The sequence below is a fragment of the Pelophylax lessonae genome, assembly GCF_965119305.1.
Source record: "Pelophylax lessonae genome assembly, chromosome: 3".
NCBI lineage: Eukaryota > Metazoa > Chordata > Amphibia > Anura > Ranidae > Pelophylax > Pelophylax lessonae.
Window position 1 is genome coordinate 153093691 of NC_138770.1, and position 16001 is coordinate 153109691.

Below are 16001 nucleotides of genomic sequence, written 5' to 3' on the forward strand. Positions count from 1 at the left end.
CAATCATAGATTGGAAAAGACGGACTTTAACTTTCCCTTCTCATTATTGTGAGATTACGTGTAACCTCCCATCTTATGGAAAGATCCTGTCTGTGGTGTCAGACGAGATTGCACCACTATGCTATCAGGATCTGTCCGAAGTATTCCTTGAGAAAAATGCTCAAGTGTTGCCTCCCCATAGGGATTATGATTGCACTATCGATCTACTCCCTAACAGCAAATTGCCTTTCGGTCATGTTTATCCTCTTTCACAGGATGAACTCTCTCATCTCAAGGAATACTTGGATGAGAATTTGACAAAAGGGTTCATCAGACCCTCTACTTCTTCCACAGCTGCAGGACTTTTCTTTGTCCGCAATAAGGATTTAAGTCTTAGGCCTATTATCGATTATAGGCAATTAAATACCATTACAATAAAGGATCGCTATCCTTTACCGCTCATCCCTGAACTCATTGAACAAGTGCGTGGGGCTACCTACTTCTCTAAATTGGACCTAAAAGGGGCATACAACCTAATCCGAATCTGTGACGGAGATGAGTGGAAAACAGCATTCAGAACCAGATACGGATTATTCGGATATCTTGTGATGCCATCGGGGTTATGTAATGCTCCCGCAGCTTTTCAAAGGTTCATAAACGACATCTTTAGAGACTTACTTGATGTCTGTGTTGTGGTATATCTGGACGATATACTTATCTATTCTCGATCTCTGTCTGAACATATAAAACATGTAAGACTTGTGTTATCCAGATTACTTGCACACAATCTATACGTGAAATTAAAAAAATGCCTATTCCATAAAGAAGAAATATTATTCTTAGGATACATCATATCCAAAACCGGAATCAAGATGGATATGAGCAAGATATCCTGTATTCTGGATTGGCCTATACCAAGAACTCGTAAGGCATTACAGCGATTCCTTGGATTTTCAAACTTCTATAGGAAGTTCATCAAGAACTTCTCTGCTATTGTGAAACCTCTCACACAACTTACAAGTATAAAGAAACCATTCAAATGGTCAGAAGAAGCAAATGGAGCTTTCCGCTTGTTAAAATCAAGCTTTACTTCTGCTCCCATACTACGCCATCCAGACCCATCCCTTCAATATATTCTGGAGGTAGATGCGTCAAATATGGCAGTAGGAGCAGTTCTCTCCCAACGACCAACAAATACTTCACCACTCCACCCAGTTGCTTTCTTCTCAAAATTACTAAGCAGCCCAGAGGTAAATTACCCAGTGGGTGAAAAGGAGTTGCTTGCCATAAAACTGGCACTGGAGAATTGGCGACATCTACTTGAAGGTACCCAATTACCAATACTCATATATACAGATCATAAAAACCTTCAATACCTCCAGACTAACAAAACTCTTTCCCACCGGCAGGTACGATGGTCATTATTCTTCCTAAGATTCAACTTTCTAGTGACCTACACGCCTGCAGACAAAAATAAAAAAGCGGAAGCCCTATCACGATTAACCGAAGATAACTGCGCCGAAATCCCTTCTATTCCTATAATACCCTATGAACGTATTATTGGAGTTGTTCGTTCCCTGAAGGAAGAGATTTTGCACAGTATAAGATTGGATTCACCTCCACCACAACTAAGTACTGATGCAGAAGGCTTCCTCTATTACCACGACAAACTCTACATACCCCCTACTATGCGCACCAAGATCTTGGAATTATCACATGATGTGCCCATGGCAGGACATATGGGTATGACGAAAACCCTTAATTTGCTTACCAGGCAGTTTGGTGGCCTGATATGAAGACGTCTGTACAAAAATTTGTTTCTTCATGTGACATCTGTGCAAGGTCCAAAATTGACACTACAAAACCATCTGGTCTACTCTGCAGTCTACCAATACCCCAGGTCCCATGGGAAGTTGTGTCCTTAGACTTTATAGTAGAACTACCACCTTCCAAAGGATTTAATACCATTCTAGTGTCAGTGGACCATCTGACAAAGATGGCACATTTCATTGCTATTCACAGACTACCTTCATCTAAACAAACAGCGGAACTACTAATGAAACATGTGTTCAAATTACATGGAATTCCAAAGACTCTTTTATCCGACTGTGGTTCACAGTTTATCTCCAAATTTTGGCAAGCTCTATGTCAAATACTACGGATTGAGCGAAAGCTCACTTCTCCCTACCACCCTCAGACCAACGGACAGACTGAAAGAGTCAACCAGTGTATAGAACAATATCTGCGTTGCTACACATCATACTTACAGGATGATTGGGTGGACCCCCCCGGAATTTGCTTATAACAACGCAACCCACAGTACTACTAAGCAAAGTCCGTTCTACTTGAACTATGGGTTTCATCCCACACTTCTTCCACCACGCATTCTACCGTCAAGTAACCCAGTAGCCTCGGATTATCTTACCCAAATAAAAGACTCTCTGGGTTTACTTAATACCACCATCACACACGCTCATAGTCAACAAAAAAGGTACTATGACCTTCGTAGAAGACCTTCTCTGCAATATGCTATTGGGGACCTCGTTTGGCTATCGACAAAAAATTTAAGATTAAAGATCCCTAGCAAAAAGCTTGGACCTTTATTTCTGGGACCCTTCCCAATTAAGAAACTCATTGGAAAAGCTGCAGTGCAACTCACCTTACCGGCAGATCTCAAAATACATCCCATCTTTCATGTGTCGCTACTGAAGCCACATGTTCCTAACCAAGGAATAAGGCCTACCATCTTGCCTCCACCTCCAGTACAAGTTGAGAAGAATATGAGATTAAGGAGATTTTGGATTCTCGTATCCACAGAGGAAGACTCCAATATCTCATAAGATGGAAGAACTATGGACCCCAAGACGACACCTGGTTGGATACCTCTGATGTTCACGCACCTAGGCTTATACGAAGGTTTCACTCGAAATACCCGGAGAAACCAGTGCTATAGGCCTTCCGGGGGCCGGCCTTAAGGGGGGGGGGGGTACTGTAAGATTCTGGTACCTTTGGTACCCTTATTTACCATTTTCCTTTCAAAACATTGCGTCCCACCTTTCTAGTTAGGTGGAACGCATACACCTTTAAGACAGATGACGTCATCGCTGAGCGCCGCTGAGCGGCTATTTCAATCGCCAGCATTCTCTCTCACGTTGTTCGTTCAATGTGTGTCTACATGTTCACAAGCCTTGTCTTGCTGTCGGAACCTCCAGCTATTTGCCTTTACCTGGAACAGACCAGAACCTCGCATCTGATCCCGTATCTCGCTACCGGATCACTCCCTCACTACTGGACCCCTCTACTTACTAAACCTTACTAGTGATAAGTACCCCACAGGGGAATCCTCCATAACTAACTTACACTATCATCTTCTGCACATTAAGGACTGTTAATATCTATGCATACTAATTCTACCATCTGCACTGTTACATAGATTGCTAGCTCTTGAGTCTACTACCATCTATCCTTGCACTGGGTTAGTCTATCCTGTCTATGTCATCTGCTGTCCTTACCACCTGTTACTATACATGATTACTAACCTATCTGCATTCTACCTATTACCATCTACTACTCTCCTGAACATTACTATCAAGTGCTTACCATTACTGTCACTGCTCACACCTGTCCCTTCAGCACATCACCTCCATACTATCATATACATCCTATCACTCCAGGAACATCTTATTGAGTGTGTGTATATCTGTATGCTGAAGCAGACAGGCCCACAGTGATGAGTCTGGAGAGTTGGATCTGGTATTCCAACACATCTCTACATGACTACTGAGTGGAGATTCTGCAGCTGCAAATCCAGCTTACAATAAAAACGCAGGAGCGTTACAGTGAGTTTATACTGAGTACTTAGTAGAGGGAAAGGACACCTTTCCCTACAAAGTCTCATAAGCTGTCAATCACCTTCTGTGTGCTGGAGGAGGGGTGACAAGGATTTCCGCCAAGATTCTGTGGTGTCGGCATTATCATAAACAAGTGACTCATCAAGATAACAGAGAGATAGGAGGGCAGATGGGAACCACACTAAGTGCTGTGGATTGAGGTAAGTACACATTATAAAGGAATATGATTTGTTCATTTTTGATTTCAGAGATTTACAACAACTTTAAATCGGTCATGTTTTATGGGAAGTACCACAATGCATTGCATTTTTTGGACAATTGAGAGTTAAAGGAGAACTATAGGCAAAGCTTTTTTCATTTTGGATAGAGTAAGGGAGGGTTATAGCCCTTGTAATCTTTGTCCCATCGGGGAGATTTACCTTCACTTCCTGTCACATAGCTAAAACAGGAAGTGAGAGGAAATCCCTGCTAATTAGGAAATCTCTTGGGGGCCCTCAGGTCACCAGAACTAGTGTCCCCATTGGAAGATTTCCCCTTTATTACTTTTCTGGGGACAACCCAACATTTGGGAATTTCTTTTACTTTCACTTTCAATGATAATGGTAAACAGGAAAAATAGAGAAGGTGAATCTCCCCAACGGGGACACAGACAGCAATAAAAACTGACAAGCTTTCTAGTCCCTCTCCCCTATATCCAAAACTAAAAAAAAAGTTTTGCCTTTAGTTATACTTTAAAACAGGCAGTAAGGAGGCAAAAGATTGATTTTCACAGGGGTGGCAGGCCGGGGTTTTATTTGTTGCCGCAATTGAGAAGTTCAGTTGGCTCAACCACATGCCTTTACTGTCCCTTGTCCACACATTTCAATGAGCCCTAAAGGAGCCATACAGTCTAAATTAGAGCATTGAGAATAATTTGGTGATTATAATGATAGTAATCTTTTCACTTAGCAGTCCAATTGATAAAAGTAAAAAAAAAAAATGCCAAAACTTGCATATCTAAGATAAAAACAAAAGTAAGAACCTGCAGTAAACTGTGTGGAAAATCCTTGCAATACACCGTATATAGTTCACCTGGAATGCAGTATTATTTTCGCTACAAAATTAGTTTCACTTTAAAATGGCAACTCAGTATAGCACAGCATATAGCACTCTTATTAGAGTCAGGGGGAGGTGAAAGTGCACATAGAATAGGCTGTGATATATGGTAAAAATAATGATCACAGTTGAATATGCCGGCTGCATATTTTACAGATAGAAGTAATGTAGCTATCTTTTTTCATTTTTAGCAGACTATGGACCCCCTGCAAATGCAGGACTTCCTGTTTGACCTTAGAATAATGAGCTGGGGTCATTTTCAACCTGAGTAACCTGTTATAATTGCCGGGATAATGAGCATGTTGGAGACAGGGAATAGCGACTCTGCATACAGTTAGAATTGATGAGAGCTAAACTTTTAATTTCTTTTGGAATTGCCAGAGATCCCTCATATTTTGAATATTCTTACCCAACTCCCTTTTGTTGTCTTTCTTAAAGACTAAGTTTACCTTTTCAAGCAGAATTGCACTTTTCATAAGAAATAGAAGCCTTTTCTAATGTCCTTTCTTCCCAGGCCACCCCAATGTGCTTATCTCTCACTTACCTTGTCCACAGAAGCTTAACATTTTCACCTCTCAATTTGAAATGTAAATGTAAAAAAATGCTTTCTGCTCCCATCACTTCCTGTAGTTTTTTTTTTAGAGCAGAACGTGGTGCTTTCTTACTGCACTTTTTGGTGTGCTTGCAGTACGTTTGGAAGACCCGCACCTGCTACCTGCATTTGGACTGCCTTTAACATTTAAATGCGATGTGCTTTTGCAGCGCATTTCCAAAAAGCACGGCAAAGCACTCATTTTCTGTGTGGTTTGCCATGTGCTTGCAAACATGAAGATGTGAATGGAGCCTCATTGTCCTTTTGTAAACACACCTATTTCACTTTCAGGCATCATTTACACCTAGCATAGTGAAAGCACAAGTTTTATGACTTGTTTTTCACATGACACGGATAGGGCAGCTTATTGACTTTAGTGGGCTGCCCTAAAAAGTGGCAAAGCAGCTCATAGGATACTTTGATGTCTAGTGGTTTGCACATTTTTTGTGTTTTGCTGCATTTATGGTTCATTTTTTCAGACGGCAAAATGTATGCACTTGCACTACATAGTTGATAGAAGATCAAAAGGAAATTATGCAAACAGAGTGTATAGTGTATGAGGAAGCTTTACAGACTTTCAGGAACACTCTTTTCATGTTTTTAGTACTACAGCACTGCTCCACATATGCTACTATGTGATTGCTCCGCTCCTGCACACTCTGCCAAATGAATGATCTATGAAAAATGTAGGTATAAAACTATTGATGGCTCTATATAGCGGGAGAAACTCACTGAGAATGTCTGCAGAGCATGTAACGGCAGAAGTGGATGGAGCAATCTCCTGGAGGGGTAGGGCAGGTGCAGGGTGTGTGGTAAAGTGGTCAGCTGGTGAACTACTTCCTTCTAAAGATTTTTCCATCCCAAATACCAAATTCCAGGTTGGGTAATGGAGGGGTTTTCTTCAGGAGAGGTAAGGCCTGTCCTAAAAGACAGAGAAAGTTTTTTTTGTTTCTGCAACAGAGGTAGTTTTTTCCAAACAAGTTTATTTCGATTAGCAAATTAGAGAATACAAGGTTTGGCAACATTTCTGAAATAACAATATAAAAGTAAGAAATTTACATATTGACATATTGAACAGTTCAAAATACTTGTAAAGGAATAAAGGAAAAGAACATATGGAAGCGAATTGTCAGTTGGAACATAGTAAATAAGTAAACAATGGGCTTTTCAACAAATCCAAAAGAAGTTAACATATGAAGAATATATAGCCCATGACTGCAAACTAATTGGAGCAGTTAGTATATTATATAAAGGAGGAATTAATTTAGAGATGAGTATCATTAAGTACCATATTGTAGGAAAGTGTGAATGAACGGGTGTTAGTGACCAGCACCAACATCTGGAGTATTCCAGCCTTGTATCAGATTGGACATCAAAACGTAAGAAGTAGGGACATGTAAGGGAGGGGACAGGAAAACAAAGGGAGGGTTTGGGGAGAGGAGTCAGTGCAAGGATGATAAAGTTGACTCAATCAGAGTTGGTAGAAATGAGTGTACTTAGTGATGGCATAAGACATATCTAGTGATATATCTATAAGTTGATGAAGTTAATTGTCTAGGTAGCGAGCAATAGTAGTAAAAATGCTTTTGTTATCAGGATTGGTAGGTCTGTAGGTATTCAGAGAGCAACAGAGGTAGTTTAATGCTATATTGGTGCATACAGTAGGAAAGCTGGAATAAAAAAAAAAAAGTGAATTTAGCCTTTAAATCCCTAACTACCATAGACCCAAAATGTATAAAGTCAGCACTTCCAACATTTGAATCTGGACTCTGGGCACAAATGATTTCAAGTTAATATATTCCTCATTAGTCACAAAATATATCAATCCACTTTGTGTGCACCAAATAATTTTGCCAACAGAGTTATTTTCTGGTAAAAGTAGCAATGACATCATCACTGTGCTGTACATTGTGCAGAGAGCAGAGCTGTGAGAGGGACCCACTAGGCTCCACCCACTACAGGTTGCCTGCAGAAAACTACAGGAGGGGGCTGAGACAAGCCCAGCCTGCACAAGGAGACAGAGCAGCAGTGACTCGTCTTTATGGTCGGAAGCGCCTGCACAAAGGCAAACTTTCACATTGGATTACTGCATATATTTGGAAGACATACACAAAGAACACCAAGTTTCCAGTAAGGATACACATAGCTCTTGTATTTAGACAATATTTGCTTATCCAAGAGTTCAGCCCAATAATTTTCTATCATTTTCTTTTTCTTTAAATTATATTTTTATTTGCACACACAAAAAAAATAAAGCATGGTACAGAAACATCATAATGGCACAAAAAACAATCAGTACAGGGAGTTGTGCCCCCAAAGAACAAAAGTAGACCAAAAAAAAAACAAAGTGATAACAAGTCAAGCAATCAAACAGTACATAACTGCAAAGATGAAAAGGAAATCTGCAAAAGCACAGTAGCATACAAACATATACAGTATACACCTCAGGAAAGGAATAGTGGGATCAGGGGGAGTTCAAGGCATAGGAGTCCCAGGCTTCCCAGACAGCATTGATTTTAATCAGCTCATCATGCAACCCTGCTGTCAGGGACTCCATTTCCCGGATGTCTGAAACCAGTTTCAAGAAAAGGGCCCTGTCTGGGGGAGACTGCTGTAGCCAACACAGTGGGATGGCCCTCTTAGCAGCCAAGAGGAGGAAGGAGGATATCAGCTTGGATGCCGGTTTTGAGACCCTAGGGAATGGTAGGCCTAGTAGACAATGCAAGGGGTTCAATGGCAATTCTTAACCCACCACGGCTCGGAGCATGTCCAGAACCATAGACCAAAAAGGACCTACAAGGGGACACGACCAAAAGACATGATAAAGAGAACCTTTATCCTCCCTGCACCGCCAACACAAGGCGGAACAAGAAGGATTCATCTTGTGAAGGCGCTCTGTGGTCCTATACCAAAAAAGGAGAATCTTGAGAGCAGTCTCTCTCTGCGCCACGCAACGGAATGAATTAAAAGTGGACGTCCAAATTCTATTCGACATAGGTAATGTGATTGGTTGACCCGGTATCCCAGACCACCTACGCATGTAAAAGTGGGAATCCTCGGTAAGCGGAACAGCATCATGCAAAATAGTATAAATTGAAGACACCAGATGACCCTGATGAGAACCCCGGCCACATAACAATTCAAAGGCCGTGGGCCTCTCCAGAGCAAGCAACGGCGTCAACGTTCTGAAAAAATCACGGATTTAGAGATAGAAATAAAAGGATTGTTTTGGTAAGGAGAATTTTTCTCGAAGCTTCTCAAAGGTGAAGAATGTACGGGATACCGGGTGGACCAAACTGCGCAACTGGAAAAGTGGAGGCTGAGTCCAATTCCATAATCGGCTCACCCGAAGGCCATCGGGAAGCAATGGGTTAAACAAAACCGTGGTAAGGGGAGGGCATGGCGAAGAGAGAGAGTAGAGACCCAGGCTTTGCGCCAGACTCCCTTGGTGACCAGCATTGAATCCAAACACATGCCCCTCAGGACACCGTCCATATGCAAGGTTGGCGACCAAAGCATCGAGCAGGGATGCACACCGCTAAATCGCCCCCCTCTCAATCTCTGACCACCAGTTGGGGGCCAGCCAGGAAGACCAGGAGGCCACCACCCGGAGGTGGGAAGCATAATATGATTTAACAATATCCGGAGCACCCAATCCCCCCCGCCTCCGGGGAGCAAACACCACTGAGGAAGCCACCCTGTGTGCCTTATTGTTCCAGATAAACCTTAAAAAGGAACGTTGTAGAAGTTTGAGTTGAGGCATTGGGATCGCAACTGGAAGGGTGTCAAACAAGTAAAGCAGTTTTGGTAAAATAGACATTTTTAAAACATTAATACGACCCAGCAAGGACATGGGTAGGGTGGTCTATTGCTGAAGGGACATAGATATCTCACGAATTAGGGGAACATAATTAGCAGTATAGAGCTGTGGGTGGGAAGGGGTCAAGTGTACCCCCAAGTACTTGAGCGACTGCATGCACCATCTATAAGGATAAGTGTGTTGCAACTGGAACAGAATATCTGGGGAGACGTGAAGGGGCATGGCCTCTGTTTTAGAAGCATTTACCTTGTACCCAGAGATAGCACTAAAAGAGTCCAGGAGAACATGCAATGATGGCAAGGAAACTAATGGATTTGTCAAAGTCAACAATATGTCATCCGCAAATAAGGACAGCTTATATTCTCTATGTCGCATAGTGACCCCAGCAATATCAGGGTGTGAGCGTATAGCTTCCGCCAACGGCTCCAGACACAATATAAACAGCAAAGGGGAGAGGGGACAGCCTTGCCGAGTGCCATTGGACATGGGGAACACAGGCGACACAAAGGCAGACATACGGACCTGAGCCGTGGCAGGGGAATAGAGGGCTTCCAAAGCTTTATAGAAGGGACCCCTTAAACCAAACTTCTGAAGCGTGGAGAAAAGATAGGGCCAGCTCAGCCTATCGAAAGCTTTCTGGGCATCCAAGCTAAGAACAAGAGCTGGGCGAGGGAACCTATTCAACAGGGAGATCAGATCTACAGTTCGTCTGGTATTATCCCCTGCATGTCGAGAAAGGACAAATCCAACCTGATCCCTATCTATCAATTTGGGCAGAAAACTGGCCAAAATCGAAGTGAATATTTTGTAATCGGAGTTGAGAAGAGCAATTGGTCTGTAATTATCTGGGAGTGAGGCGTCTTTACCCGGTTTGGGGATAACAGAGATATAAGAGTGAAGGAAGTGAGAGTGAGGCGTCCTGCCCTCCAGCAAAGAAGCATAAAGATCCAGGAGACGAGGGGCCAGGGTCGGAAGGAAGGTTTTGTACTAGATATATGGGAGCCCGTCCGGACCCGGGGCCTTTCGAGAGGGTAGATCCTTGATCGTGGCAGCCAACTCATCCATGGAGATATCAGCGTTTAGTTTATCGAGATCGGCTTTAGAGAGACTGGGGATGTCTAAGTCCTGAAAGAAACTCTCAAACTTGTCAGCAGAAAAATTAAAGTGATTCTCAGGAGTCAGACAATTATACAGGTTGCCATAAAATTTGCCAAACACTTCGGCCATGGTATAAGGGCAGTGGGTGGGGCTACCGTCAGGCTGCAGCAGGAGATCTGGAACAGATTGGAAAGGTTTAGGTTTAAGCCTATTTACTAACATTCTGTGAGGTTTATTAGAGTACTCATAAAATCTTTGCTGAGCCCACATCAAGGATTTAACCATCTTGGACATATACAGAGCCTTGATGCGGTCTCGAAGATTGACCACCTGCCGAAGACTGGCTACTGACGGGGAAACCTGCAGACGCCCCTCAGCCACCCGAAGGTCGGCCAGGAGCGAGATGCGCGTAATCTCAGCATCTTTCTTCAAACGAGAGCCCTCTGCGATACAGTTGCCCCTGAAGTAAGCTTTATGGGCCTCCCACATTGTAGAAACCTCAGACACAGAACCCTCATTAAGTGCAAAATATTCCTGCAGGCCTTCTTCCAACCGATTCCGAACTGTCGGAATCTGAAGAAGTCTATCATTCAGGCTCCAATGGCAGGCCTTAGGAGGGGCCCCCGCCATGGAGACATCAAAAACAATGGGAGCATGATCAGACCAAGAGATGGGGAGGATCTCTGACTGAACCATACATGAAATGAGCGTAGCCGAGATGAAAAAATGATCTAATCCCGAATGCATCTTGTGGGCAGCTGAATAAAAGAAAAATTGTCTATATGTAGGGTGGTTTATACGCCAGGAGTCAAAAAGCCTAAATGAGAGAATACACCTGCGAAAAGATTTAGCCTGACTCAGCTGCCTACGGGAAGGGGTGTCCCGACTCACGGACTGTCTATCCCTATAGGGTGACATAATAAGATTGAAATCAACCCCTACCACCATAAAGGGCTGGGAAAAATGGGAAGTGGCCGAAAGGGTCTTGTCCAAAAAAGCCATTTGACCGTCATTGGGAGCATATAGGTTAATCAGAGTAAAGGATGTAGACAGATAGTCACAGACCAAGGCTATGTATCTCCCATGAGGATCCAGGAACGAGTCACGGACCCTAATGGGACAAGACTTCCGAATCAAAATGGCAACCCCCGCTTTACCTGTCTTCTCAGAAGCAACGTATGCCGTGGGGAAATATCGTGCTGCAAACTTAAACGTCCGCCCCAGAGGACTAAAAAGCCTTAAGCGCCAACCAGCGCTTCCGTACCAAATTCAAACCTTTAACATTGTATGACATAAACCTTAAAGCCATTGTATTGCAGATCTCAGACATAAATCGTATGCATATATAAAACTACCTCTCACTGTGTCATAAACCTCAGTAGCTATATTAAAGAAAAACCTCAATGCAGTCTGCACTCTATCTAGGGACAGAACACAGAGGCACCAATCCTTTTGTGCGACACAAAACTGTCAGACCCAGGACAAAAAAGATCCAACACAGCGGAGAAAAAACAGAGAAAAAAACAAAAAAAAGAACAAGAACAATCGAATAGAACAGCAGTGTCCAGTCAGAATCTTCAGAAGAAACCCTGTAGGATTGTACAATCCAAGGGAGCCCAAGGCAAAGCCCACGGGTAATACGGGCGACACGGGAGCCTCCAGGATACAGTACTCCAACGGGGGTGGGCAACCCGTCAACTCTCCAGCAGAAGTAAAAATAAAATCCAACTCGGCTTCAAAAACTGGAAAAACAAATGCCCCATGGGGGGGAAAAACTGAACCAGTCCAGCCGGGCCGTACAGAGGAAATCGCCTGCAAGGCAGCCTATACCGATCAACCCATCCACAAGAGACCGGAGGGGGCCAAAAGAAACAAGGCTCCATGTAGAACCTTCAGAGACATCAGGGCAGGAATCTGGGGCACCTCTGGCGCTGAGGAGTAGCGTGGGATATGCGCTGCGGGGTCTTGGCAGGGGTCCAAATATGACCTGGAGATGCTGGAAGCGGACGGCCGGAAGGCTGCTGTTGAGCGAGCACATCCTCCTCTGGAAGTGGTGGGAGCCCCAGGCCTCTAATAAAGGATTCTGCTTCATGCATTTCCCGCATGGCATGCTGAACGCCATCTTTGGTGACCACCAGGCGAAACGGGAAACCCCTTTCTTTTTATAAGTTTTAGATAATTTTAGAGTATATTATATTGCAATTTTTATTCTCCTAGTCTCCTGCACATATCAGCAAGCGCTATACTATCCCATTTAGTTTGGGATTTTCTATAAAATCAGTTCTTATGCCCTTAGATTCAATATCTGTCCTTTTACCTGACTACGCATTCTTTATACAAATAGTCTCCTCATTTCGCTACCTAGGCATAGAAATCCCACCTGACCCTATGCAATACATTGAATTAAATTTAAGGCCGTCATTACATAAATTAAGATCTAAGAGTGCAGCATGGTCCAAGCTTCCATTATCAGTGGTGGGCAGAGTAAACCTCATCAAAATGGTGTGGGCCCCTCAGCTGCTTTATATATTCCACAATTCTCCTATATGGATACCATGTAAATGGTTTGCCCATATTGACTCCCAATTTAGGGCTTTGATATGGTGTAATAAAGCAGCCAGTACCACCCTAACCACTCTACAATGTGGGAAAGATCAAAGTGGTCTGGCTATACTGCATTTGAAACACAACTTTATAGCCTCTCAAATCCAACACCTGGGAGCCTGGGGTCTTAAAGACCCTTTAGACCCTATCTTCATTTTGCTAATACTACAGGGGTCCCCTGGTCTGGCCTTGATCTTTTTAGAAGCTGGCTTTGCTCATATCACACCTACTACTCCATCGATAATCTTACTTATTACCCTATTGACTCATTTCAGAAGCACTTTGAATGTAGGGGGATATTGTCCATATACACCTATTTGGAACAACACAAATTACATAGAATTATACAAACTGAAAGGATTTCAGACTTGGGAAAAGGCTGGCATAATTTACTTATTACAATTATATAGTGGCCCAGTGCTCAAATCCTTTTCAGATATCCAATCAGAGTGTGATCCCACCAGGACTCAGTTCTATAAGTATTTGAAATTGAGGCATGCCATTCAGGCTCAGACTGATAGAATTGCATTGACTGCTACTGAGCATCCACTAATGCAATGGGTTCTACTAGAAAAGGACAAAAAAGGGATGATATCCAGAGGATATTCTTTTCTCCTTCAATCCACTCATGAGTATTCTACACCTATAGGTAGGAAGGGTTGGGAAAAAGAACCATAGATGGAGACACTTGGGATTTATTTTTGACATATGCTCCACTGGTGTTGGTTTCAGCCTCACAAAAACTCTCCCACCTTTACCTACTACACAGGGCGTATAGAACACCGGTAGAATTATATAAATGGGGCAGCAAAAGTTCACTATTATGTCCAAAATTTTTAAAGAGATAATGGAGACCTGCTACACATGATCCTGAAGTGTCCCAAGTTATTCCGCTACAGTTCAGAGGTAATTTCTATTATTTTACTAGCCTTTCAAATCTGTCTTTCAAGTGATTCAATTGTCTGTTTGCTGGGGGCTCTAGAGGAGGAAACACTTACACTACAATTCCATACGGCCGTATTGTGATTACTGTATGTGACTCAAAAGATGATAGATAGCCCTAAACTGGATGTCATCTCGAGTCCCCACCAGGGAACAATGGATAGAACAAGTAAATAATATGCTGATTAGGGAAAATTTCACTTGTCAGCATAGATGTACCTAATACATTTAATAAGATGTGGTAGCCATGGCTGAACAAGGGGTCTCGCACCACAACAATTGATCAGGGATAGACTTCTACAAGGTTAAAAAAGCGTAGTCATTAATAGTCTGGAGGAGTATAAGGGGTAAGGAACAGTATCTGATGCTGCAAATAATCTTTTACTTAAGACCATATATCACTGGTTTTTGATAAGTATGTAGATTAGAGGTTTTCTATGTGTTTTTTCAACTAAAACTGAAAATGTATATCAAATACTTACCGTAATTTACCTTTCCTGGTGGACTCCATGGCAGCATACGTATCGGGTTTGGCCCCGCCTCCAAACCTACCCATAGGACATCACTCCCATAAATCTTTGCACCTGTTCAGCACACGTGTTCTGTAACTATCCTCCTCAGAATCTGGGAGGGAACTCCTGCTGCCATGGAGTCCATCAGGAAAGGAAAATTACGGTAAGTATTTGATATAAATTTTCCGTTTTCCTGACAGACTCCATGGCAGCATACGTATCGGGAAATAACTCGCCGTACACAAAAGAGTGGGCAGGTGCTGAACAAAAAGTTTAATATTACTCTGTCAAACAGACAGGACTTGTAAACCAAAGTTAACAGAAGAAAGAGCCGCCGGCTCAACACAATAGTGAGACAAAAAAGTATTTATAGAGGACCAGGATGTTGCTCTACAAATCACTTCAGACGAGACGTGTCTGGACACTGCCCAGGACGTAGAGACACTCCGAGTTGAATGAGCCGTAATCGCCACTGGAGGGGTCAAGCCCTTAGTCCTATAAGCCCATTGGATAGTTTGGATGATCCAAGAAGAGATGGACCTTGAAGAAGCCCGAAGACCCTTGTTCTTTCCACCGAAAGTGACAAACAAATGATCTGACTGTCGAAAGGAGACCGTAGCTTCCAGATACTGCTTGAGGCAATTTCCAACATCCAGCGGATGGACAGAAGAACCTTCTTCTTGCCATAAAGTAGGCAGAACTATTTCCGTGCGGGCGTCTATCCCTAGAGCTTGAGGATCCCTGAACCTCGCATAATATTTTTTCAACTTGCGGTTGTGATGAGAGGCAAAAAGGTCTACCTCTGGGGAGAACCCCAGGCTCAGGATCCACTCGAAGACCTCTACATGGAGAGACCACTCGTTGTTGTCCAACTGCACACGAGATAGAAAGTCGGCTTGGACATTTTGGACTCCCGGAACGTATACTGCTGACAGGTTGGACAAGTTCTTTTGAGCCCAGACCATAATTGGTTCCACCTCTCGCAGCAAGGACCAACTGCGTGTCCCTCCTTGCTTCCTTATGTATGCGACTGCTGAGGTGTTGTCCAGTCTTGGCATCACTGGAAGACCTTTTGTCAAGTGACAAAACGCTTTCAAAGCTTGAAGGGCCACCCGTAGCTCCAGAATGTTGGACACTATCCCCTGGGAGGGGAATTTCCATTTGCCCTGAGCCACTTCCGAGAGGCAATGAGCCCCCCAACTTGTGCTTCTGGTATCCGATGTTACCACAACACATGAAGTTTGTACAAGAGAATGGCAGCATAGAAGATGCTCCCGCTGCAGCCACCATGGAAGACTTGCTCTCATGGAAGATGGTCTGATCCAGATGCCAGGTGTCCCATTGACAAAGAAAGCCTTTTTGGAATGGCCTCATTCTCCATAGGGCCCACTTTACCATGGGAGCTACAGCCACCATGGTCCCGACAATTCTCAGGCACTGACGTGCTTGGAAGTGAGGTGAGGTGATGAGAGGGCACGGAGAATTCTGTCCCTGACCACTGTGATTTT